The sequence below is a fragment of the Scyliorhinus torazame genome, chromosome X (assembly GCF_047496885.1).
Source record: "Scyliorhinus torazame isolate Kashiwa2021f chromosome X, sScyTor2.1, whole genome shotgun sequence".
Lineage (NCBI taxonomy): Eukaryota > Metazoa > Chordata > Chondrichthyes > Carcharhiniformes > Scyliorhinidae > Scyliorhinus > Scyliorhinus torazame.
The window spans coordinates 34,049,829-34,072,086 of record NC_092738.1 but is presented as its reverse complement, the minus strand read 5'-3'; the positions used below and the strand labels follow the sequence as shown (position 1 = coordinate 34,072,086).

At 48.4% G+C, this 22,258-nt stretch overlaps 1 protein-coding gene across 5 annotated transcripts in view; it reads left to right on the top strand.

Moving 5' to 3' along the window:
* Window positions 1–12,584: 12,584 nt before the first annotated feature.
* dgkaa (diacylglycerol kinase, alpha a) overlaps window positions 12,585–22,258 on the top strand; it is a 237,164-nt gene continuing 227,490 nt past the window's right edge. Inside the window, exon 1 of one of the 5 annotated variants that reach the window (XM_072494037.1) lies at window positions 12,585–12,744. The gene's annotated coding sequence lies outside the window, so the exon portion shown is untranslated. The other 4 variants (XM_072494038.1, XM_072494045.1, XM_072494040.1 and 1 more) reach the window with 4 other exon arrangements.

Sequence of the window (22,258 nt, the reverse complement as noted above, 5' to 3'; positions counted from 1 at the left end):
TATCCCAATAATCCTGTCACCTAACCTGCACATCTTTGGACACGAAGGGGCAATTTAACATGGCCAATCCACCTAACCTGCACATCTTTGGACACTAAGGGACAATTTAACATGGCCAATCCACCTAACCTGCACATCCTTGGACATTAAGGGACAATTTATCATGGCTAATCCACCTAACCTGCACATCTTTGGACACTAAGGGACAATTTAACATGGCCAATCCACCTAACCTGCACATCTTTGGACACTAAGGGACAATTTAACATGGCCAATCCACCTAACCTGCACATCTTTGGACACTAAGGGACAATTTAACATGGCCAATCCACCTAACCTGCACATCCTTGGACACTAAGGGACAATCTATCATGGCTAATCCACCTAACCTGCACATCTTTGGACACTAAGGGACAATTTAACATGGCCAATCCACCTAACCTGCACATCTTTGGACACTAAGGGACAATTTACCACGGCCAATCCACCTAACCTGTACATCTTTGGACACTAAGGGACAATTTAACACGGCCAATCCACCTAACCTGCACATCTTTGGACACTAAGGGACAATTTAACATGGCCAATCCACCTAACCTGCACATCTTTGGACACTAAGGGACAATTTAACATGGCCAATCCACCTAACCTGTACATCTTTGGACACTAAGGGACAATTTAATCGTTGCCAATCCACCTAACCTGCACATCTTTGGACACTAAGGGACAATTTATCATGGCCAATCTACCTAACCTGTACATCTTTGGAGACTAAGGGACAATTTAACATGGTGAATCCACCTAACCTGCACATCTTTGGACTGTGGGAGGAAACTGGAGCACCCGGAGGAAACCCACGCAGACACGAGGAGGATGTGCAAACTCCACACAGACAGTGACCCAATGCCGGAATCGAACCTGGGACCCTGGGCCTTTGAAGCAGCAGTGCGAAACCACTGTGCTGCCGTGCCGACCAATCCAAGCACCAAGGGACAGTAGTGGAAAATTCCTGTCAAAGCTTACCGGCCCCCTGCTGCTCCATTGTCAGATTTATTGGGGAATTCTGCTGTGTTGTCTAGGCCCCGAAGTGGATGGTGATGGGAGGGTGCTCATTACCACATGCAGATCTGAGGAATGTACTGCCACTGTCAATGGGATGGCCGGATGAGACGCGGGGCCTTGCAGGCTCCAGCCCTGTTAGATAGCCAACTGAAGAGGAAGCGGCTCTGAAAACGAGAGGAAATGAGGAATTGTACGTGCATTGGGGTGAGGGGAACTTCAGCCTCCACACAAGTCACATGGCTGATTGCCACCGTGGGCCCACTGTTCGGTGATCCGCACTTTCCTTCTGCCTTCTTGTTGGCTGTGTCAGCCTCATCTCACTGGGATGCCCAGCTCACCGTGGGGGAGGGGCAACGGAACGCCGCTGTCCTCGAACTGTAGCCCCTGGAAGTCCAACAGAAATACTTTTCTCTGACAATGCGGTTGTGTGTTAAATCTCACAGTAACACAGAGATCAGCTGAGCAGCAGATTTGCATTGAGAACAATGACTTTTGACTTAAACAAGACAGTGACTTAAACAAGATAATTGTGTCTCTTGTTTAATCTATTTGACCTCATCTCAATAAACTGGCCGACTTCCAAACATGCAATGGCAACTCCCTCCTGCTGAACCATTTCCCCACAGCAAACAAACCAGCTTTGAGTACTTTTTTTCCTGCCGACGTCACCAAAACATCCCCAGTCCAAGGCTTTCGGGCCTACACAAATTTGGCTCCAAATCTGACGACGAGTGCAAAAAAGCAACCAAGGTGCCTCTGCTGGTCGAACGCCCTGTGCTATGGAAATGTTTAGCTGGTGCCCTGGGGAAGGACTCAGATCTGATCACCTTTGCATGTAGTCTCTGTGAGTCTGTCCAAACATTTGCGTTTCTTGGCCACAGTGGATTGCTCGAAAGTCAAAGCATTCTTGCAGCTGTCTGCTAGTGTTCCCTATCCACCGGGCCTCATTACTCGTTTAGATACCATGCCTGACCACCAGTCCCACCGCCCACAGTCAATTCAAAACACTTTAAATCGTTCCAGATAGACCATTGATGAGACTCATTCTGCTCTGTCTTGTGGCATGAATGTTTATCACACAATCGCGCAATTGTTACCGTGCACAAGGAGGCCATTCGGCCCATCCTCTCTGCGCCAGCTCTCCAAACGAGCACCGTGACTTATTGCCATTCCCCTGCCTTTCCCCAGTATCCTCCACGTTGTTTCTATTCTAATAATCATTCTAATGCCTCGATTGAAGCTGCCTCCGCCACACTTCCAGGCAGCACATTCCAGACCCCAACCCCTCGCTGTGTGGAAATGTTTTTTCTCATATCTAGTGTGGGATTTTCTGCGGAACCCATCGCGTGCTTCGCAGCGCCGGGAGACAGCTCTCCATTGATCCTGCCGTTGTCAACGGGCTTTCCCATTGAACCCCTTGCCACCAGGAAACCTACGGCAGGGGGTGTGCTGGTGATGAGACCAGAAAATTGTGCCGGCGTGAACGGGGCGGCACAGTGGTTAGCACTGCTACCTCACAGCACCAGGGACCCAGGTTCAATTCCAGCCTCGGGTGACTGTCCGGGTGCTCCGGTTTCCTCCCACAGTCCAAAGATGTGCAGGTTAGGTGGATTGGCCATGATAAATTGACCTTAGTGTACAAAGATGTGCAGGTTAGGTGGATTGGCCATGATAAATTGTCCCTTAGTGCCCAAAGATGTACAGGGTAGGTAGATTGACCATGATAAATTGTCCCTTAGTGTCCAAAGATGTGCAGGTTAGGTGGATTGACCATGTTAAATTGTCCCTTCGTGTCCACAAATGTACAGATTAGGTGGATTGGCCATGCTAAATTGTCCCTTAGTGTCCAAAGATGTGCAGGTTAGGTGGATTGGCCATGATAAATTGTCCCTTAGTGTCCAAAGATGTGCAGGTTAGGTGGATTGGCCATGATAAATTGTCCCTTAGTGTCCAAAGATGTGCAGGTTAGGTGGATTGGCCATGATAAATTGTCCCTTAGTTCCAAAGATGTGCAGGTTAGGTGGATTGGCCGTGATAAATTGTCCCTTAGTGTCCAAAGATGTGCAGGTTAGGTGGATTGGCCATGATAAATTGTCCCTTAGTGTCCAAAGATGTACAGGGTAGGTGGATTGACCATGATAAATTGTCCCTTAGTGTCCAAAGATGCGCAGGTTAGGTGGATTGGCCATGATAAATTGTCCCTTAGTGTCCAAAGATGTGCAGGTTAGGTGGATTGGCCATGTTAAATTGTCCCTTAGTGTCCAAAATTGTACAGGGTAGGTGGATTGATCATGATAAATTGTCCCTTAGTGTCCAAAGATGTGCAGGTTAGGTGGATTGACCATGTTAAATTGTCCCTTAGTGTCCAAAGATGTGCAGGTTAGGTGGATTGGCCATGATAAATTGTCCCTTAGTGTCCAAAATTGTACAGGGTAGGTGGATTGACCATGATAAATTGTCCCTTAGTGTCCAAAGATGTGCAGGTTAGGTGGATTGACCATGTTAAATTGTCCCTTCGTGTCCACAAATGTACAGATTAGGTGGATTGGCCATGCTAAATTGTCCCTTAGTGTCCAAAGATGTGCAGGTTAGGTGGATTGGCCATGATAAATTGTCCCTTAGTGTCCAAAGATGTGCAGGTTAGGTGGATTGGCCATGATAAATTGTCCCTTAGTGTCCAAAGATGTGCAGGTTAGGTGGATTGGCCATGATAAATTGTCCCTTAGTTCCAAAGATGTGCAGGTTAGGTGGATTGGCCGTGATAAATTGTCCCTTAGTGTCCAAAGATGTGCAGGTTAGGTGGATTGGCCATGATAAATTGTCCCTTAGTGTCCAAAGATGTGCAGGTTAGGTGGATTGGCCATGTTAAATTGTCCCTTAGTGTCCAAAATTGTACAGGGTAGGTGGATTGATCATGATAAATTGTCCCTTAGTGTCCAAAGATGTGCAGGTTAGGTGGATTGACCATGTTAAATTGTCCCTTAGTGTCCAAAGATGTGCAGGTTAGGTGGATTGGCCATGATAAATTGTCCCTTAGTGTCCAAAATTGTACAGGGTAGGTGGATTGACCATGATAAATTGTCCCTTAGTGTCCAAAGATGTGCAGGTTAGGTGGATTGACCATGTTAAATTGTCCCTTAGTTCCAAAGATGTGCAGGTTAGGTGGATTGGCCATGCTAAATTGTCCCTTAGTGTCCAAAGATGTGCAGGTTAGGTGGATTGGCCATGCTAAATTGTCCCTTAGTGTCCAAAGATGTGCAGGTTAGGTGGATTGGCCATGCTAAATTGTCCCTTAGTGTCCAAAGATGTACAGGGTAGGTGGATTGACCATGATAAATTGCCCCTTAGTGTCCAAAGATGTGCAGGTTAGGGGGATTGACCATGATAAATTGCCCCTTAGTGTCCAAAGATGTGCAGGTTAGGTGGATTGGCCATGATAAATTGTCCCTTAGTGTCCAAAGATGTACAGGTTAGGTGGATTGGCCATGATAAATTGTCCCTTAGTGTCCAAAGATGTGCAGGTTAGGTGGATTTGCCATGATAAATTGTCCCTTAGTGTCCAAAGATGTGCAGGTTAGGTGGATTGGCCGTGCTAAATTGTCCCTTAGTGTCCAAAGATGTGCAGGTTAGGTGGATTGGCCGTGCTAAATTGTCCCTTAGTGTCCAAAGATGTGCAGGTTCGGTGGATTGGCCATGATAAATTGTCCTTAGTGTCTAATGTTTGGGCGGGGTTACGGGGATAGCATGGGGGTGTGGGCCTGGGTAGGGTGCTCTTTCAGAGGTCAGTGCAGACTCGATGGGGCAAATGGCCGCCTCCTACTCTGCAGAGATTCTATCATTCTATGATTTTGTGAAAGTTCTGCCCACATTTGCTTGTTTTGCAAATCACTTTAAATCTGTGCCCTCTCTCGTTCTTGATCCTTTTACGAGGGGCAACAATGTCTCCCCTTCTACTCTGTCCAGCCCCCCTCAAGACTTTGAACATGTCTATCAAATCCCCTCTCCACTTTCTCTCCAAGGATAACAGTCCCAACCTCTCCAATCTATCAATCTATTTGTGGTGCTACACCACTGTACTTCCCTAGCATTGTACATAGTTATATAATAGTTGTGTGTAACGTGGCCCTGTAATCCTGTGTATTGTACTGTAGCTCTGTAGAGGTTCGGTCACCTGTATGTAACCTGACCTGGCCACGGAGAGCTCCGCCTTGGCCACTCCCCCGGGAGTTAGGTATAAGACCCCGCTTCTGAGACCTGACCCATTTTGTCTGGGGTCGTCTGTGTCGGGTAAGCTTCCTATGTAGTGTATTAAAGCCTTGGTTAAAGTCTCACATGTCTTTGTGGTTCTTGACGCTTAGTGCATCACTATTCAAGTGTTCAATTCTGGTCGCCACACTACCAGAAGGATGTGGAGGCTTTAGAGAGGGTGCAGAAGAGATTTGCCAGGATGTTGCCTGGTATGGAGGGCATTAGCTGTGCGGAGAGGTTGAATTTGTTCTCACTGGAACGATGGAGGTTGAGGGGTGACCTGATAGAGGTCTACAAAATTATGAGGGGCACAGACAGAGTGGATAGTCAGAGGCTTTTCCCCAGGGTAGAGGGGTCAATTACTAGGGGGCATAGGTTTAAGGTGCGAGGGGCAAGGTTTAGAGGAGATGTACGAGGCAAGTTTTTTTACACAGAGGGTAGTGGGTGCCTGGAACTCGCTGCCGGAGGAGGTGGTGGAAGCAGGGACGATAGTGACGTTTAAGGGGCATCTTGACAAATACATGAATAGATGGGAATAGAGAGATACGGACGCAGGAAGTGTAGAAGATTGTAGTTTAGTCGGGCAGCATGGTCGGCACAGGTTGGAGGGCCGAAGGGCCTGTTCCTGTCCTGTACATTTCCTTGTTCTTTGTTCTATCCTCATAACTGAAGTTTCTCATCCTGGAATCATTGTTGTAAACCTCTTCTGCATTCTCCCCAACGTTTTCACATCCTTCCTATGATGTGGCTCCCAGAACTGTGCACAATATTTCAGCTGAGGTCTCACTCGTGATTGTATAAATTCAGCGTAAATTGAATTTATCAGTCCCCCGGTCACATGTCTTATTTATCAAACCTTTTACTGAAAGCTGTTTCACAGCTTATTTGTCTTCCCTATTTCTTTTTTTAATCCATTAATCTATTTATTTATTCATCTATTATTTTACTAACGCTCCTCTTCTTCATTTGTATGTGTTTTTTATTAATGTGCTGTACATATTTAGTTTCCTGACCTGGAACACTGGAGTTAGGCGCATTGAGCTCTGATTTCTATTGGGCTGGATTTTGTGCTTCGCGAAGTCGGAAACGCGATCGAGCGGAGAATCGCGCAAAATTGAAAAATCGAGCTACGCGCCCAGCGCCGATTCCAATGTCATGCTCCGATGTCTTGTTGGCGGCAATATCAATGTTGCGCCCTGCACTGGCGAATCCACGCAAAGCTGTCATTTGCATGGATTTCAATTTTATCAGCGCTTAGACACATGCTCTACCCTTCCGTGATGTTCCAACTGGGCGCCATGGTGACGGAGGGCGAGCGGGAGGCTAAAAAACAAGGAAAATCCATTGAAAAGTGTTGGTTTTGCAGGGGGTGGGGGCAGTAACAGGGAATAGATTGGTGCCAAGTCCGTGGATTTGGGGTGTCCCTCTCGGGTTCAGGCTGGCATGGCTCAGATCGCCATTGGCTGTGATTTAAACGCACCCTTTTGGTGCTGTGTACAGTCCCCTGGCTGCTCGCACTGCTGAGTGCTCAGTGTCCTGTGAACGCTCAGAGAGCCTCTGATCATCTGGGAGCCCACCCAGGTCACCCCTCGTCACACCCTCATGCCCCAGCTGCTTCATCAAGGGGATGGGCGTGGCCAAGCTCAATCAGGGGCCCACCAGGTGTTGGCACTCCTCAGAAGCACTGCCCCACGACAGAGGAAGCCAGGATCAGCAGAGCTCTCGGGGAAACTTACGGGTGGGAGTGAGCTGTCAGAGGAAGAGAGAGGCCCAATGGCTGGAGAATTCTGACCCCTATCTCAAAGCTGTAATGATGCGAAAGTCTCTTTCCTCGCACTGAAGGGCTTTAATGGAGTTCTGGAAACCCTCACCTGACCCACAGGAAATCAGTGGGATTGCAGCAAATAACTGGTATTCATGTCCAAAGTACGAACTGGTTCACATCCTCGTGCCACGAATCGCATGTCAAGAAATCTAGCAGACTGTGAGAGCACAAAGAAAATAGCAAAGTGATAGCCAGAGGTGAAAATAGAAAGTATATAAAACCATCACCTGACAGATCTGCACATTTCCCTCGGCCCTGTGATCATCAGTGCCTCTGAGGTAATCCTGAGTAATATAATTCTGGCACACAGCTCCCAATTAGGAGATCGATATGACATTAAAACAATCAGAATAACAATGGGTAACATTGTGACACAGAATGTACCGGACATACATGCTATCTACATATAAATATCTTTTAAAAAAAACATCATTCTGAATGTATAATCGTATTTTGCTTTTGGTTTCCTTAGCAACCAATTTGACACATTGGAACATGCATTGAACTCTATAAGGCTGATGGTTTGACCTTTGCACCCCCAGCAGCAATGTTGTTTTCTCCAGGTACAGAGCTCAGGAGAATCCAATCCATTCAATATGATCACAGCTGATCGGATTGTAACCTCAACCCCAAATTCCTGCTGACCCCCCAATAACCTTTCACCCCACTTGTGAATCAAGAATCTAACTGGCTCGGCCTTCAAAGTGTTCAAAGATTCTGCTTCCGCGGCGTTTTGAGGACGAGAGTCCCAGAGACTCACCCCCCCCCCCCGAGAGAAAACATTTCTCCCCATCTCCGTTTGAAATGACAGCCCCTTATTTTTAAACAGTGACCCCGAGTTCTAGATTCTCCCACAAGAGGAAACATCCTCTCCACACCCACCCTGTCAACACCCCTCAGGGTGTTAAAGGTTCCAATCAAGTCGCCTCTTACTCTTCGAAACTCCAGTGGATACAAACCCAACCTCTCCAAACTTTCCTCATCAGACAGCCCGCCCATTCCTGGTATAGTCCAGTAAACCGTCTCTGAACTGCTCCTAACGCATTTCCCATCTTTCCTTAGATAAGGACACCAATACTGTTCACAATACTCCAGATGTGGTCTCACCATGTCCTGTACAACTGAAACATCGCCTCCCTGCTTTTATATTCAATTCCCCTCACAGTAAACAATAACATTCCATTAACTTTCCTAATTACTTGCTGTACCTGCAGACTAACCTTTTGTGATTCATGCACTCGGACCCCCAGATCCCTCTGTATCTCAGTGCTCGGCAATCCCTCACCATTTAGAGAATCAGCTTCTTTATTATTCTTCCTGCCAAAATGGACAATTCCACATTTTCCCACATTATATTCCATTTGCCCAAACTTTGCCCACTCACTGAACCGATCTGTGTCCCTTTGTAGCTTCCTTATGTCCTCTTCATAACTTACTTTCCCACCTATTTTGTGTTGTCAGCCAATTTAGCAACAACATTCAAAAGGCATCTTGACAAACACATGGATAGGATGGGTATAGAGGGATACGGCACAAGGAGGGTTTTGGCAACGGTTGGTATCGTGACTGGTACAGGGTTGGAGGGCCGAAGGGCCTATTCCTGTGCTGTATTGTTCTTTGTCCCTTCATCCAAGTCATTTATATAATTCCCGTTGACAAGAGGCAGGAAGAGAGAATCCCACTGCCAGCGGACAGCCAGTCGCCAAGAAACACGCGGCTGGGAAATCGGACACTCCCACCCAAATGAATTTAATTTTAGAAGGTGCCAATTCACCAGGTTTCCTTGAGTCAATGCAACAGTAAATTTATTTGTTACTAAAAAAAACCAGAGAAAAATAATAAAGAATTCAATGCACACATTCACACTCCGATCAGAGGAGAAGTTAAAGGTTCAGTTAAAAAATAATATACCAATCAGACTTTGGCTCATAGTCATAGATGGTGGTGTGTTGCAGCCATTAAGTTGGGTGATTCCAGTAGCACCGACTTTGGTAGGTTACAGTTAGTTTGGAGACACTGGATTGTGCAGGGTAGCTGAAAAGCTGTCCGACTTCCTTTCGCTTGCGGCTTCTGCGAAGATTTGTCAAGCAGCAGAGAGACAGAGACTCTTTGTGCCTCCAGGCTGCCCATGCAGGGCTGACTGCCTGTTGTCTTTTCTCATTTCTGTGTCACACAAACTGATGCCCCAGCACCAATACACACAGAAAAGGTTCTCAGCTTTTAAAAATTTTGAATCCCAGTTTCCTGTGGGGATCAGACAGTTTCCTCCCACAAGGCCAAAATGTGCGGGTTAGGTGGATTGGCCATGATCAGTTGCCCCTTAGTGTGCAAAGATGTGCAGGTTAGGTGGATTGGCCATGTTAAATTGCCCTTTAGTGTCCAAAGATGTGCAGGTTAGGTGGATTGGCCATGTTAAATTGTCCCTTAGTGTCCAAAGATGTGCAGGTTAGGTGGATTGGCCATGCTAAATTGTCCCTTAGTGTCCAAAGATGTGCAGGTTAGGTGGATTGGCCATGATAAATTGTCCCTTAGTGTCCAAAGATGTGCAGGTTAGGTGGATTGGCCATGTTAAATTGTCCCTTAGTGTCCAAAGATGTGCAGGTTAGGTGGATTGGCCATGTTAAATTGTCCCTTAGTGTCCAAAGACGTGCAGGTTAGGTGGATTGGCCATGTTAAATTGTCCCTTAGTGTCCAAAGATGTGCAGGTTAGGTGGATTGACCATGTTAAATTGTCCCTTAATGTCCAAAGATGTGCAGGTTAGGTGGATTGACCATGTTAAATTGTCCTTTAGTGTCCAAAGACGTGCAGGTTAGGTGGATTGCCCATGTTAAATTGTCCCTTAGTGTCCAAAGATGTGCAGGTTAGGTGGATTGGCCATGATAAATTGTCCCTTAGTGTCCAAAGATGTACAGGTTAGGTGGATTGGCCATGTTAAATTGTCCCTTAGTGTCCAATGATGTACAGGTTAGGTGGATTGGACATGTTCAATTGTCCCTTAGTGTGCAAAGGTTAGAAGGGGTTTTGGTGTTACGGGGATAGGGTGGGGGTTGGGGATAGGGTGGGGGTCGGGCCTAGGCGGGGGTTGGGGATAGGGCGGGGGTTGGGGATAGGGTGGGGGTTGGGCCTAGGCGGGGGTTGGGGATAGGGTGGGGGTTGGGCCTAGGCGGGGGTTGGGGATAGGGTGGGGGTCGGGCCTAAGCGGGGGTTGGGGATAGGGTGGGGGTTGGGCCTAGGCGGGGGTGGGGGTTGGGGATAGGGTGGGGGTTGGGCCTAGGTGGGGGTTGGGGATAGGGTGGGGGTCAGGCCTAGGCGGGGGTTGGGGATAGGGTGGGGGTCGGGCCTAAGCAGGGGTTGGGGATAGGGTGGGGGTTGGGCCTAGGCGGGGGTGGGGGTTGGGCCTAGGCGGGGGTTGGGGATAGGGTGGGGGTTGGGGATAGGGTGGGGGTCGGGCCTAGGCGGGGGTGGGGGTTGGGCCTAGGCGGGGGTTGGGGATAGGGTTGGGGATAGGGTGGGGGTTGGGGATAGGGTGGGGGTCGGGCCTAGGCGGGGTGCTCTTTCAGAGGGTCGGTGCTGATTCGATCGGCCAAACAGTCTCTTTCTGCACTGTGGGGATTCTCTGATTTATTTAGCGATATTGTATATATCGATATGTACATTTTTGATGATGTTTTCCAAAATGTTCAGATTCCCGAAGAATCGGTGGTCGGGAAGATAATGGAAAAGTTCCTGAAGGATAGGATTTATGACCATTTGGAAAGCTGCAGCTTAATCCGGGATAGTCAACACGGATTCGTGAAGGGTAGGTCTTGCCTCACAAATTTGATTGAATTCTTTGAGGAGGTAACTAAGTGTGTAGATGAAGGTAGAGCAGTTGATGTGGTATACATGGATTTTAGTAAGGCGTTTGATAAGGTTCCCCATGGTCGGCTCATGAAGAAAGCAAGGAGGTGTGGGATAGAGGGAAATTTGTCCAATTGGATAAGTAACTGGCTATCACACACAAGACAGAGGGTGGTGGTGGATGGAAAATTATCAGACTGGAGACCAGTTACCAGCAGTGCACCACAGGGATCAGTGCTAGGTCCTCTGCTATTGGTGATTTTTATCAATGACTTGGAGGAGGGGGCTGAAGGGTGGGTCAGTAAATTTGCTGATGACACCAAGATTGGTGGAGTAGTGGATGAGGTGGAGGGCTGTTGTAGGCGGCAAAGAGACATTGATAGGATGCAGAGCTGGGCCGAAAAATGGCAGATGGAGTTTAACCCTGATAAGTGCGAGGGAATTCATTTTGGTAGAAAAAATTTGAATGCGGATTACAGGGTTAACGGCAGGGTTCTGAGGAATGTGGAGGAACAGAGAGATCTTGGGGTTCATGTCCACAGATCTCTGAAGGTTGCCACTCAAGTGGATAGAGCCGTGAAGAAGGCTTATAGTGTGTTAGCGTTTATTAACAGGGGGATTGAGTTTAAGAGCCGCGAGGTTATGCTGCAACTATACATGACCTTGGTGAGACCACATTTGGAGTATTGTGTGCAGTTCTGGTCACCTCATTATAGGAAGGATGTGGAAGCATTGGAAAGGTGCAAAGGAGATTTACCAGGATGCTGCCTGGTTTACAGGATAGGTCTTATGAGGAAAGGTTGAGGGAGCTAGGGCTTTTCTCTTTGGAGCGGAGGAAGATGAGAGGCGACTTAATAGAGGTTTATAAGATAATGAGGGGGATAGATAGAGTGGACGTTCAGAGACTATTTCCTCGGGTGGATGTCGCTGTTACAAGGGGGCATAACTATAAGGTTCGGGGTGGGAGATATAGGAGGGATGTCCGAGGTAGGTTCTTTACTCAGAGAGTGGTTAGGGTGTGGAATGGACTGCCTGCTGTGATAGTGGAGTCGGACATTTAGGAACTTTCAAGCGGTTATTGGATAGGCACATGGAGCACACCAGAATGACAGGGAGTGGGATAGCTTGATCTTGGTTTCGGACAATGCTCGGCACAACACCGAGGGCCGAAGGGACGGCTCTGTGCTGTCCTGTTCTATGTTCCGAAAGGCTTAAAAGACTTGCATTTATATAGCGCCTCCCATGGCACCAGGATGTCACAGCCAATGAAGTCACTGTTGCAATATGGGGGGAGCATCAATTGTGCGCGCAGCAGGATCCCACAAAAAAGAGCAATGCGACAATGAAGTGATCGTCCGGCGTTGTGATGCCGCTTCGAGGGGTAACTGTTATCCAGGGCGCGGGGGGGGGGGTTAATTGCTTGTCTGCCCCTTCATTTGAAAACCATATTTTTGGACGAGGATTTGGAGGCTGCACTTGCTATAAATAGTGGGTCGGAGCTGTCAGCGGTGCCCTGTGAAATCTAACTTCTTGAGTTAGGCTGGGAACCCTGTCTCTGCTCCTCCACAAGAGACACACGATTGGCAATGAGATAATCCTGGGGAAGCAGAATGCGGGGGAGGCTGTTTTACAGCTTGTGCTGATGTCACAGGGGTTACTCTGTAGGTGTGTCCTGGGTGCAGTGTGAAACATGACCTGCATTTGTAAACTGCGCTTTCGCATTTGGTGAAGGGAACTACTTCAGCAGTGAGGGGACCGACGTTTGAGGGTAAGGACAAGCATTCGGGGGGGAGAACGTGGGGTCAGCCTAATGATACCAGCTCAAAAGGTCTGAGAATTTCAATCGCTCCTTCTTCAGTGTGTGTGTGTGTGTGTTCTGCAGCAGAGAGTGAGTCTCCAGCTTCCAATTGTTCTCGCCTTTTCAACTGTCAACTCCAGCTTTCCTGTGACATTTTCAACCCAGCCATATCCCTTCTCTGCTTCATCAGTTGATCGCCTTTCCGACGCTTTGAATTCTTTGTTTCAACTTGCCATCGCTCGCCAGGGTTTCAAGAAGCACTAATCGTCTGCCTGCGTCTTTTCTTTGACTTCCTCTTTCCACATTCTGACACAACTGTGATCTTAACCCCCGAGGCGCCAGTTTGTTATGTAGCCAAGAGCTTTCAGGATCTGCAGAACCTTTCTCCGGTTTCCTCCCACAGTCCAAAGATGTGCAGGCGAGGTGGATTGTCCATGATAAATTGTCCCTTAGTGTCCAAAGATGTACAGGTTAGGTGGATTGGCCATGTTAAATTGTCCCTTAGTGTCCAAAGATGTGCAGGTTAGGTGGATTGGCCATGTTAAATTGTCCCTTAGTGTCCAAAGATGTGCAGGTTAGGTGGATTGGCTGTGATAAATTGTCCCTTAGTGTCCAAAGATGTACAGGTTAGGTGGATTGGCCATGATAAATTGTCCCTTAGTGTCCAAAGATGTGCAGGTTAGGTGGATTGGCCATGATCAATTACCCTTAGTGTCCAAAGATGTGCAGGTTAGGTGGATTGGCCATGTTAAATTGTCCTTAGTGTCCAAAGATGTGCAGGTTAGGTGGATTGGCCATGTTAAATTGTCCCTTAGTGTCCAAAGATGTGCAGGTTAGGTGGATTGGCCATGCTAAATTGTCCCTTAGTGTCCAAAGATGTGCAGGTTAGGTGGATTGGCCATGTTAAATTGTCCCTTAGTGTCCAAAGATGTACAGGTTAGGTGGATTGGCCGTGTTAAATTGCCCCTTAGTGTCCAAAGATGTGCAGGTTAGGTGGATTGGCCATGTTAAATTGTCCCTTAGTATCCAAAGATGTACAGATTAGGTGGATTGGCCGTGCTAAATTGTCCCTTAGTGTCCAAAGATGTGCAGGTTAGGTGGCTTGGCAATGCTAAATTGTCCCTTAGTGTCCAAAGATGTGCAGGTTAGGTGGATTGGCCATGTTAAATTGCCCTTAGTGTCCAAAGATGTACAGGTTAGGTGGATTGGCCATGTTAACTTGTCCCTTAGTGTCCAAAGATGTGCAGGTTAGGTGGATTGGCCATGTTAAATTGCCCTTTGTGTCCAAAGATGTACAGGTTAGGTCGATTGGCCGTGCTGAATTGTCCCTTAGTGTCCAAAGATGTGCAGGTTAGGTGGATTGGCCGTGCTAAATTGTCCCTTAGTGTCCAAAGATGTGCAGGTTAGGTGGATTGGCAATGCTAAATTGTCCCTTAGTGTCCAAAGATGTGCAGGTTAGGTGGATTGGCCGTGCTAAATTGTTCCTTAGTGTCCAAAGATGTGCAGGTTAGGTGGATTGGCCACGCTAAATTGTCCCTTAGTGTCCAAAGATGTGCAGGTTAGGTGGATTGGCCATGTTAAATTGTCCCTTAGTGTCCAAAGATGTACAGGTTAGGTGGATTGGCCATGTTAAATTGTCCCTTAGTGTCCAAAGATGTGCAGGTTAGGTGGATTGGCCATGATAAATTGTCCCTTAGTGTCCAAAGATGTGCAGGTTAGGTGGATTGGCCATGTTAAATTGCCGTTCGTGTCCAAAGATGTACAGGTTAGGTGGATTGGCCATGTTAAATTGTCCCTTAGTGTCCAAAGATGTGCAGGTTAGGTGGATTGGCCGTGCTAAATTGTCCCTCAGTGTCCAAAGATGTACAGGTTAGGTGGATTGGCCGTGTTAAATTGTCCCTTAGTGTCCAAAGATGTGCAGGTTAGGTGGATTGGCCATGTTAAATTGTCCCTTAGTGTCCAAAGATGTGCAGGTTAGGTGGATTGGCCGTGTTAAATTGTCCCTTAGTGTCCAAAGATGTGCAGGTTAGGTGGATTGGCCGTGTTAAATTGTCCCTTAGTGTCCAAAGATGTGCAGGTTAGGTGAGATTCTGGGGATAGGGTGGGGGAGTGGGCCTGGGTAGGATGCTCTTTCAGAGAATCGGGGCAGACTCGATGGGCTGAATGGTCTCCTTCGCACTGTAGGGATTCTATGGATTTCTACGGATTCTCGTTGTGTCGATCAATGTCTAAAGTGACCAGAGGTGGGGCGATGTTGATCGGTTTTCTGGTAAATGCAATTTTTTACAAAGGTCGGTTAATGTTCTTCTTCCTGAGAGCCAATGGACTGCTTGCTCCCTGGTACAAGCAGTTTGAGTTGGCCGACTCTCTGTCTCGTCGACGGGCTGTTGGTTCTTGAATGGCGACAACATTTACTGTGTGAAACTCGGTGTTGGGGTGGCGTCAACGGGAAATCCCATTGTCAAGCGGCGGGATGAGAAATTCCCACCGTCAGCGAACGCTGCGAAAGAAACACGCGGCTGGGGGTGTACAGAATCCAGCCCCACTGGGTGCCACGCACTTTTGCTAAGGTGTGGGGCCTGATCTGACATCCTGTGGTCGACGGTCTGTGCATGTTTTCCATTCTCGTTCATAGCGGGTCCTGTCACGGACGAGAATGCCACCCACAGAAGCTGGAGTGTGTCACCTCTGCATATCTCTGAGGCATACACCAGTCCTTCATGTCTGCTTGAAATGAGCAATTTAAATGTCCAGAACCCAAAGGTAGGACTAATTGAACACACTCAGCAGGTGGCGCAGGACTCACATTTGCCCAAGAACCAAATTCATTTCGCACATTGCTTTGTAAATAGATATTTACCCCTACCTCGCCATCATTCCAATAGTCTTAAACAAAAGAATATCGTAGACAAGTGAGATGCCCTTCAGAAAATGATCGCATAATTGTGAATGGAAGATCAGATTCGAAGCTAATCAGTGTCTCCAGGAGGGCAAGTATCTCGAGCAAACCCCTCTGCCTCGCTCACTGCAGAGGCTGTGAGCTTCCTCAAAGTACCAAATTATAATAATCTTTTATTAGTGTCACAAGTAGACTTACATTAACACTGCAATGAAGTTACTGTGAAAATCCCCTCGTCGCCACATTGCGGCGCCTGTTCGGGTCACAGAGGGAGAATTCAGAATGTCCAAATTACCCAACAGCACGTCTTTCGGGACTTGTGGGAGGAAACCGGAGCACCCGGAGGAAACCCACGCAGACACGGGGAGAACGTGCAGACTCTGCACAGACAGTGACCCAAGCCGGGAATCGAACCTGGGACCCTGGAGCTGTGAAGCACCAGTGCTAACCACTGTGCTACCGGCAGAGCTAAATGAGTACTTCACATCAGTATTCACCAAAGAGAAGAACTTGGTGGATGAGGAGTATAGGGTAGAGTGTGTAGATATTCCGAGTGATGTTGATATTAATAAAGAGGATGTGTTGGGCATCTTAAAAAGCATTAAAGTAGATTAGTCCCCAGGGCCTGATGGGATCTACCCCAGAATACTGAAGGAGACTAGAGAGGAAATTGCTGAGGCCTTGACAGGAATCTTTGTATCCTCATTGGTTACAGGTGAGGTCCCGGAGGTCAGGAGAATAGCCAATGTTGTTCCTCTGTTTAAGAAGGGTAGCAAGGATAATCCAGGGAACTACAGGCCGATGAGCCTTACTTCAGTGGTAGGGAAATTATAGGAAAGGATTCTTCGAGACAGGATTTATCCCATTTGGAAGCAAGTGGATGTATTAGCAAGAGGCAGCATAATTTTGTGAAGGGGAGGTCATGTCTAACTAACTTGATCGAATTTTTCGAGGAAGTGACACAGATGATTGATGAGGGTCGGGCAGTGGATGTTGTTTACATGGACTTCAGTAAGGCCTTTGACAAGGTCCCTCATGGCAGTCTGGTACAGAAGGTGAAGTCACACGGGATCAGGGGTGAGCTGGCAAGGTGGATACAGAACTGGCTAGGTCATAGAAGGCAGAGAGTAGCAATGGAAGGGTGTTTTTCTGATTGGAGGGCTGTGACCAGTGGTGTTCCACAGGGATCAGTGCTGGGACCTTTGCTGTTCGTAGTATATATAAATGATTTGGAGGAAAATGTAACTGGTCTGATTAGTACATTTGCAGACGACACAAAGGTTGGTGGAATTGCGGATAGCGATGAGGACTGTCGGAGGATACAGCAGGATTTAGATCGTTTGGAGACTTGGGCGGAGAGATGGCAGATGGAGTTTAATTCGGACAAATGTGAGGTGATGCATTTTGGAAGGTCTAATGCAGGTAGGGAATATACAGTGAATGGTAGAACCCTCAAGAGTATTGACAGTCAGAGAGATCTAGGTGTACAGGTCCACAGGTCATTGAAAGGGGCAACACAGGTGGAGAAGGTAGTCAAGAAGGCATACGGCATGCTTGCCTTCATTGGCCAGGGCATTGAGTTCTAATTAATCAAATTAAACGCCTCGTTACTAAGCGACACTTCTGTCCACAATAAGACAGGCTGGAATTCATAAAAGGCCAAGGCCAGAATTTTATATTGCCCGTGTGACACACGCCCGAGCTGGAAGTGTGTGAAACTGCACGGAAAGACATCGGGGCGCGTCCTGACATCATCGCACACGTGCGCAATATTTCAGTGCGTGTGAGAGTTGGAAACGAGCCTCACCAACAGTCAAGCAGACAATTCAGCCCTTTAAGGGTCCCATTGGAAGCAATTTATTTGACCCGTCTGCTTTCCCAGTTGGCAGGCAGACCAATTGGTCAGGCGGCCTCTACGTTTTAGCTTCAACCTCGTCCAGGGCCGGATGAGCTGTCAGAAAAGAAAATTTAATGTAAAAAGGTGTCTGGGAACTGAGGTTTGAGTTTGAATGTGCTCCCCAGACACATTTTGCAGAGCTTTTCCATCGCAATTTATTTTTTACGGGTATGAAGCTCTGAGACAGCTCCGCAGAGGTTTCCCCCCTGAGGGAGCACGTTGGAAACGTGAACCTGCACCCTCCCGGTTGTCATTGTCTGCCCTCTCCACACCCTCCCCGGCAGCACCCAGCCTTTCCCAGAGTGCATTTCATACTGGGTAGCCGTTAATTGGTCAGCCAGCGTGAAATTGTGTCCCAGGGCCGATTGTGACTGGGAATGCGTTTTACCCCTGCCTCCACACCTTTCGAGGGCGAATCTCAGCCTCAAAGTCTCATTCCCATTCGGCTAAAATGGGATTGATTCGGAATAGCTCCAGCAACTCGAACCTGGCCCTCTCTCAGGCTGCAGACCACGAGCAGCAAAATTATAATTCACCACCATGCAATCAGGAGTGGGGCTGCTTTCGAATGAGTTCCCTGCCTTCAGCTCCTCTCGCAGGATGGGGGAGGCGCGATCAAATTCTCCTGCGTGCTATTTTTAGCACGCCCACATCAAATTCCCCAGCAAAATCATTAACTTATTTGAAACGGTGAGGCAGGAGTTTGGCACAGGTGCGCTAACGAGGGAGCTCGAAGTTGAGCAGCAATAAATGAGGAAAGCCCTCCCTGAGGACAGTAAACAGGAGAGGCAGCTGGATTACAGTGATTGGTATTATTCACTCTGGACCCAGAGTCTTAATTATTTATCTTTGGTTGATAAGTGCTTCCTTTTTGCCTGCACTTTTGCGACGATAAGCTTTCCTGCGGCTTTGCAAGCAAACGGGTTTGTTATGTAACACTGCATTTCGGGCCTACCTCTGGCTGAGGCAGTTGGTTGTGACCGTTGCGTAGGATGAGGCTGCAGTGGGCTTGCCAAGGGGAGACGGGTCAAGAGCAGGCCATGCAGCCCCTCTAGCCCCCTCTGCTATTTCATTCAAAGAACAAAGAACAAGGAAAAGTACAGCACAGGAACAGGCCCTTCGGCCCTCCAAGCCCGTGCCGACCATGCTGCCCGTCTAAACTACAATCTTCTACACTTCCGGGGTCCGTATCCCTCTATTCCCATCCTATTCATGTATTTGTCAAGATGCCCCTTAAATGTCCCTATCGTCCCTGCTTCCACCACCTCCTCCGGTAGCGAGTTCCAGGCACCCACTACCCTCTGCGTAAAAAACCTCCCTCGTACATCTCCTCTAAACCTTGCCCCTCGCACCTTAAACCTATGCCCCCTAGTAATTGACCCCTCTACCCTGGGGAAAAGCCTCTGACTATCCACTCTGTCTATGCCCTCATAACTTTGCAGACCTCTATCAGGTCGCCCCTCAACCTCCAGTGAGAACAAACCGAGTTTATTCAACTGCTCCTCATAGCTAATGCCCTCCATACCAGGCAACATTCTGGTAAATCTCTTCTGCACCCTCTCTAAAGCCTCCACATCCTTCTGGTAGTGTGGCGACCAGAATTGAACACTATACTCCAAGTGTGGCCTAACTAAGGTTCTATACAGCTGCAACATGACTTGCCAATTCTTATACTCAATGCCCCTGCCAATGAAGGCAAGCATGCCGTATGCCTTCTTGACTACCTTCTCCACCTGTGTTGCCCCTTTCAGTGACCTGTGGACCTGTACACCTAGATCTCTCTGACTGTCAATACTCTTGAGGGTTCTCCCTTTCACTGTATATTCCCTACCTGCATTAGACCTTCCAAAATGCATTACCTCACATTTGTCCGGATTAAACTCCATCTGCCATCTCTCCGCCCAAGTCTCCAAACAATCTAAATCCTGCTGCAGATCGATAGCGGATCCCGAGAAGGCTGCGTAATTTGCGCTGAATTTGCTTTCCCGGCCGGCAGCCAATTTAGGTGAGTTGACAGCCCCTTAGTGGCGGCTGAATGGTGGGGGGGGCGGGGTGGCGGGGGGCGGGCCGGTGGGGTGGGGGGGGGGTGGGGGGTGAGAGACTGTACTGCAGCCAGCCTCTGAAGGCCATCTGCCCCGGCCTACCTAGTTGTGGCTGGTCGGCCCTGTGCATGGGGTTCTGCCTCCACCGTGGCGGCCCAGTCGCTGCGGCCATTTTAAAATTTAAAACATTTCAAAGTTGCTGCGCGAATGCCTCCAGTTGGAGGCATGCTCTCTGAGCTCTCACTCCCTTACCTACACTGTCAGGCTGCAGCTCCGTCCAAGCTGCTGGGCCTCCTCCTGGCCCTCCCGCTATGAGAGCCTCCTCGCTGTCCTTGACTGGACTCTGAACGCACACTCCAACCACTAATTGGCCAATTCCACTAATTGGCTGCTGGGACAACATTCATCCCTGCCCATCTGACACGGTGTGGACTTGTGACCCACGTTCGGCCCTCTTGTCAGGGTCCCAACCCAAAACACAAAATCCCAAATCCTGCCCCACTTTCCTTGCCTTTTCCCCTCCGGCGCCACACCGTACCACTCCTATCCCCCACACCTCCTTCACCACGGAGTTCCCATATGGGCAGGGTTAGCTCAGTGGGCTAGACAGCTGGTTAGTAATCCCTCCATGGCTCCCCCCTTTCTCTGTAACCTGCTCCAGCCCCACAATGCTCGGGGAATATCTGAGCTGCTCCAATTCCGACCTCTTGTTCGCCCCCGATTCTTATCGTTCCACCATTGGGGGCCATGCCTCCAGCTGCACTGGAATTGCCTCCCGAAAGCTCGCCACCTCAGTGTAGCATGGGGCTGGCGGGAATCACGACCAGTCTACACCACCAGAGCCCAAACGTGACGACCTCGTCACTTTGAGACCACGGTGCCCTTTCTGTAAAACCAGGCTTGCCGACATGTTTAGGCCCCGCCCCTCTCAGAGCCGGTGCAATTCACGCCCCCCCCCTCCAAAAAATGACTAACTGCAGGAAGATCGTGAGGCAAATTACGTCGGAACTACCAGTCCGATTCGCACTGACTTCCTCGATCACAATGGCATTTGTTGCAGTGGCACTCCAGCTTAGTGGTCGGCACAGTGGTTAGCACTGCTGCCTCACAGCACCAGGGACCTGGGTTCCATTCCGGCATCGGGTGACTGCCTGTGTGGAGTTTGCACGTTCTCCCCGTGTCTGCGTGGGTTTCCTCCGGGAGCTCCAGTTTCCTCCCACAGTCCAAATATTTGCAGGTTAGCTGGATTGGCCATGATAAATTGTCCCTTAGTGTCCAAAGATGTACAGGTTAGGTGGATTGGCCATGTTAAATTGTCCCTTAGTGTCCAAAGATGTGCAGGTTAGGTGGATTGGCCGTGATAAATTGTCCCTTAGTGTCCAAAGATGTGCAGGTTAGGTGGATTGGCCGTGCTAAATTGTCCCTTAGTGTCCAAAGATGTACAGGTTAGGTGGATTGGCCATGTTAAATTGTCCCTTAGTGTCCAAAGATGTGCAGGTTAGGTGGATTGGCCATGATAAATTGTTCCTTAGTGTCCAAAGATGTACAGGTTAGGTGGATTGGCCATGTTAAATTGTTCCTTAGTGTCCAAAGATGTACAGGTTAGGTGGATTGGCCATGTTAAATTGTCCCTGAGTGTCCAAAGATGTGCAGGTTAGGTGGATTGGCCATGATAAATTGTCCCTTAGTGTCCAAAGATGTGCAGGTTAGGTGGATTGGCCATGTTAAATTGTCCCTTAGTGTCCAAAGATGTGCAGGTTAGGTGGATTGGCCATGTTAAATTGTCCCTTAGTGTCCAAAGATGTGCAGGTTAGGTGGATTGGCCATGATAAATTGTCCAAAGATGTGCAGGTTAGGTGGATTGGCCATGTTAAATTGTCCCTTAGTGTCCAAAGATGTGCAGGTTAGGTGGATTGGCCATGTTAAATTGTCCCTTAGTGTCCAAAGATGTGCAGGTTAGGTGGATTGGCCATGATAAATTGTCCCTTAGTGTCCAAAGATGTGCAGGTTAGGTGGATTGGCCATGTTAAATTGTCCCTTAGTGTCCAAAGATGTACAGATTAGGTGGATTGGCCATGTTAAATTGTCCCTTAGTGTCCAAAGATGTGCAGGTTAGGTGGATTGGCCATGATAAATTGTCCCTTAGTGTCCAAAGATGTGCAGGTTAGGTGGATTGGCCATGTTAAATTGTCCCTTAGTGTCCAAAGATGTACAGGTTAGGTGGACTGGCCATGTTAAATTGTCCCTTAGTGTCCAAAAATGTGCAGGTTAGGTGGATTGGCCATGATAAATTGCCCCTTAGTGTCCAAAGATGTACAGGTTAGGTGGATTGGCCGTGTTAGATTGCCCCTTAGTGTCCAAAAATGTGCAGGTTAGGTGGATTGGCCGTGTTAAATTGTCCCTTAGTGTCTAAAGGCTAGGTGCGGTTGCAAGGATAGGGTGGGGGAGTGGGGGACAGGGGTGAGCGCGGGAGGGACGCACGAGAAGACGAGATGGTGGGTGAATGGTGGTTGATGTGTTGTTATAGATTCATAGATTCATCGAGTCATCGATGTTTACAGCATGGAAACAGGCCCTTTGGCCCAGCTTGTCCATGCCGCCCAGTTTCTATCACTGTGCTAGTCCCATATCCCTCCATACCCACTC